This window comes from Rhinatrema bivittatum, chromosome 1 (assembly GCF_901001135.1).
Source record: "Rhinatrema bivittatum chromosome 1, aRhiBiv1.1, whole genome shotgun sequence".
NCBI lineage: Eukaryota > Metazoa > Chordata > Amphibia > Gymnophiona > Rhinatrematidae > Rhinatrema > Rhinatrema bivittatum.
Window position 1 is genome coordinate 511,398,661 of NC_042615.1, and position 5,437 is coordinate 511,404,097.

A 5,437-nucleotide genomic window follows, 5' to 3' on the forward strand; every position below is an offset into this window, starting at 1 on the left:
GGCAAGGGCACATTGATATCTCTCTGGATGGAATCTGGGGAAAAAATGATTCTCAACTGTAGAAACTTCATCAAACATTAAGTAATAAGTTATTTGGTAGAAATGATACTTTTATTAGTTCAGTGACTATTCTATTATATAAACTTTATGCCCTTCAACGGCAGGGGAGAAAGTTTGACACTTCATGCATATCCAGCATAGCTCTCTGCTTCAACGGCAGGAGAGCAAGACTGATACTTCACTTTCAATACATAGCCAGCATGGCTCTCTGCTTCAACGGCAGAGGGGAATGAAGAAAGGTGGATCTATATTCAGGCAACAACCAACAAGGTCTGAATTCATAGTCTGGATAAACAGATAAGCATGGGTGTAGATATTTCACTTAGATGCAGTTCCTACACTGCTCTCTACATTAATGGCGGGGGTGGAAGGGAAATTGAATAAAAAAGGTTACTAAGAGCCAAGAGAAACAGATAAGTATGTGAGAGAAAAAAAAAGTGCGAAAGCTTGCTGGGCAGACTGGATGGGCGGTTTGGTCTTCTTCTGCCGTCATTTCTATGTTTCTATGTTTCTATATTGCTAAGGTCATTTCCTCAGGCCTTGCTTGAATTAATGGTCCTTAATAGAGCCAAAAGATTTCATCCTAAGACATTTTCTGAAAGCTGCATACCCTGCAAAAACTTAAATCATAACCGAAAATATTTTACCTTTACTCCGTCAATGTATTTGTATTCTTTAAACATGTATTGTTCACAGGATAAAATACTCCTTCTGTCTTCTGAAATATTATGTACTACACACTAGGGGTGGACCGACAAAACAGGAGGGTAGGCCATCTAAGAAAGCCGTTAGGAAAAGTAGATTAGACGCCACGGATTAGTCCAATCTCTGAGCTTTATTGAAATGGAGACGCGATCTTTTAAATGTATGCCCAACTCAGGCCGAGTTTCGCCCAACACAGGGGCTGCCTCAGGGGCTAAAACAAATAAATGACAATTATAACTTAACATACAAAACAAGTAACATAAAATAATTAAAATAAAAATAAATAACAGAAGGTAACACATATAATCTGAAGACATTTCATGATTAAATAAAATGAAGAAACAATGGACATTGAAAACCTTACAAAATTGAGAGAAAAAATAAAAAATGTAACCAGGAAACTCAGTACAGTCTGCTCTAAGGTATTCTTTTAGAACCAGTTTAAGTCATACTCCCGTGGTGCTAAACTTTTCAGTTTCACTTATGTAGGTTTTTTTAAGGTTTCGTCACTGCATGTTATGACGGCAATCATGTTCCAGTTTTGTTTACTGGATACTGTTTGTGCTTTTAAAGTAGTTTTTGGGTTCAGTATACCCCAAAAAAATGTTTTATTTCTTTTATGATATACACAGCTATGTGCATGTTTTAAGTATTTGGTTTGTTTACTCAGAAGCGATATTTAAAAGAGTTGTTAGACAATTGCCTTAGTCACTCTTGCATTTACATTCCCTCATTTTTTATTTTTTATTTAATTTCTAAGTTAATATTTTTGCTCAAACATGGTTCAATTATGTTTTTTCTAAGGTACATATTAATAGACCATTAGACTTTCGATCATTTAATGCTTACACATTTATACATAATAAGACTAATTAGATACAGGTATATCATATACTGTACTGAGTTTCCTGGTTACATTTACATTTTCTCATTTTTTACTTTTTTATTTTTTTTAATTTTTAAGTTAATATTTTTGCTCAAACATGGTTTAATCCTGATTTTTCTAAGGCACATATTAATAGATCACTAGACTTTCAATCACTTAATGCTTGCACATTTATACATAATGGGGTAGGTTTTATGAATTTGCGCCCGCACGTACTTTTGTTCGCACACCAGGCGCAAACAAGAGTATGCGGGATTTTAATGGATACGCGCATAGCCATGCGTATCCATTAAAATCCGGGGTCAGCGCGCACAAGGCTGCCCAAAATCAGCAGCCTGCCTCCGTTCCCTCCGAGGCTGCTCCGAAATTGGCCGCCGGCGCGCTATTCCCAGGCCCCGAAGCCATTTCAGAGGCCTTGGCCACGCCCACGAAATGCCCCGGGGTGGAACCACGCCCGCCGCCCCGCCCCCAAATGACGCGCCACCACATCACGCCCCCTGACACGCCCTCCCAGGAAAGCCCCGGGACTTACGCGCATCCTGAGGCTTGCTCGAGCCGCCAAGCCTACTCAACATAGGCTCGGCGCGCACAGGGGGTACTTCGGCCAGGTTTTCGGGGGGTAGGTGCGTATCTTACGCGTGTACCCCTTGGAAAATCTGGCCCAATAAGACTAATTAGATAAAGGTAAATCATATACTGTACTGAGTTTCCTGGTTACATTTTTTATTTTTTTCTCTCAATTTCGTAAAGTTTTCAATGTCCATTGTTTTCTTCATTTTATTTAATCATGAAAGGTCTTCAGTTTCTATGTGTTACCTTCTGTTATTTATTTTGATTTTAATTATTTTATGTTACTTGTTTTGTATGTTGTTATAATTTATATAAGTTATATTGGCAGCTACTCACTCAGTACCTGCAGGAAAGACCATCATACCCAAGAACCTCAGAAAGAGGTTATTGGCTTGGGCACATGAATATAAATTTCAGGACACCCTGGCCAACGTAGAACGCTGTCCAAACTTCAATCCTTTTACTGGTGGCCCACCATGAAGGAAGACACATTCTCCTACGTCGCTTCCTGCGCAAACTGCACTAAACAGAAGATGCCGCCAGGCCGACCATGGGGTTTACTCCAACACTTGCCAGTGCCAGAAGAACCATGGACACATATTGCCACAGACTTCATGGTAGACTTACCATCTTCAGGAGGAAACAACACGATTTGGGTAACCGTAGACAGGTTCTCGAAGATGGCTCATTTTGTGGCTCTCCCAGGCTTACCCACCGCCATGGAGCTCACCAAGCTATTATCTCACACATCTTCTGCCTGCATGGCTTGCCTAAGCACATAGTCTCCAATCGAGGAGCCCAATTCACAGCTAACTTCTGGAAGGCACTATGTAAGAAGTTCGATATTTCTCTTGACTTCACCTCAGCATACCATCCACAATCCAACGGGCAAACAGAGAGAATGAACAGGACACTCAAGCAGTTCATTCGTGCCTACGTGAACACTCGCCAGAATGATTGGAGTTTACTGTTGCCCTGGGCAGAATTTGCCATTAATTCCCATCCAGCAACATCCACTGGAGTAACACTTTTCAAAGTGGTCTATGGACGACTACCACTACCACCACTGCCAATTCTGTTATCAGTGTAATCCCCGGCAGCTCAATCTACTGCCAAAGATATTCATCAACTTTTGACTCAGACCAAAGAGATGCTTGTTAAAGCAGGACTTCAAGCAAAGAAAGGATATGATGCTCATCACTGCAAGGCTCCAGACTTCAAGCCTGGTGATAAAGTCTGGCTATCCACTAAGCATTTAAGACTTAAACTTCCTTCAGCTCATTTTGCTCCTCGCTTCGTTGGACCTTTCCCCATCCTCCGACAATTGGGCAATCTCACCTACAGTCTGAAGCTACCATCTACTTTAAAGATCCACAATGCATTCCACGACTCACTATTGAAGCCATTGATCCTTAGTGAATTCTCCAACAAGATACCTGAAGTGTTACCTATAGATGCAGAAGAAGACATCGAATACAAGGTAGATGAAGTTCTCAATGTGAGAAAACGAGGCAGATTTTGGGAATACCTCCTGTCATGGGAGGGTTATGGTCCTGAGGAAAACTCTTGGACACCACTGAACAACATCCTGGATAAGGAGATGCTACAGGACTTCCATAAATTGCATCCGCAAAAACCAAGACCTGGTAGGAAACAGTGAAGGGGGTACTGTTACATCCGTTGGTGCTAGATGGCTTCGCCCCGTTTGCCTCACCTTATTCATGGCTCCTCCCACTTACCTGGGCAAGATGTCTACCACAGCGTCTACAAACCGACCTCTCCAGCGTCCCGGAATGGCTATGATGCAGCCTCCCACCATTGCTCCTCCCAGGTACCTACTAGGGTACGCGTGCGCAACCCACGTCTTTATTTCCACCTTGGCGCGAACCTCAAGGGCGTTCCCTCACTCTGACATCACGCCATCCGGGTATATAATCTTCACTCATTTGCTAGCTCACCGAGTTAGCAAGGACTTGAATCCTTTCTTGTCTACGCTACTCTGCCGCTTCCGTGCTGCCGCTGGAAACTCTCTACTGCCCTTCGGGGAGACTGCTAACCTGGGTACCCGCTCCTCAGGGGCCCTCTGCTTTCTTTCAGGTGCCTTACAGGGAACAGGTACTCACTCCTTGAGGGCCTGCTCTCCCTGCCTCAGTGCCTGTACCTTCTTCAACAATCCTGGTGGAATCACATATCAACAGCAAACTCCTAGTGAGTACTCTAACTCTCATTGTGTGTGGTGGGGGCTGGAAGAGAGGGGGAGCAAGGCTCTATCTGCACCAACCTGTAGAGAGAGTGCACCACTCACCTTTCACCCATCTCCCATTTCTCCAGGAGGCAAATTCTGGGGAAACGTGGGAGGCAGGTCCTAGGCTTCCCGGGAGTATGGCAGGGTTGTCAGCTTCCTAGAAACATTATCATTGACACTAGATGCCACTCCTCTAGGAACTCTGACCCCTGCTTTCCTCCATCTGCAGCATTTGAAATCAGGGAAAGGGCCAGACTCCAAGGTGACACCCCCCTCCCCACCCTTGATGATTTGACCTATGCTGTGTCTTCGGGGGCGAGGAGGGGAGGGAAGGACCATCTCATCCCTCGCCTCAGGCAGCAGTTTTTCAAGAACAAACTGTTTACTTTTTAGCAATATCCTAGTCCCTGTGCCCTTGGCTTTACTGAAAGGAAAGACGCTCTAGAGCTTGGAGGAGCAAAGACCTACCAGGGGGTCCACTTCATAGGAAGAATATGGGCAGAAAAGAAAACAAACTCATGGGTTTTTGTTTTTTTGCATTTGCTGCACTTCCTTACAGCCTGCTGCTCACGAAAGTGCTGGTGTACTGTGCTGAACTAAGGGTGCAAATGGGTATTAGTCAGGAGGAAATAGTTAGAGGACTCACAATTATGATGCTGCAGCTCCATTCTGTTGTAAGAGAGATAGAATTGACAACTTCTACTGAACACTTTCTTGTATCTGTTTGTGCATAATAAAGTTGAAAATCTGTATCCTCTTTCCTTCCCACACACACACACAAATGACTTGTCCAGACTTTATTTGGTGGGAGTGAGAATCAATGAGGCTCCCACTTCAGGAAGACAGTTTCAGTTAACTCTGTTTCCTGGCAGCGGCTGTGGGTGTCAGAGAGCATTTGAGGCCTGGAAGATCAGCTGGCAACAGAGGGCAATTGATAGACCATGCAGCCTCACACTTTATATACACTTCCC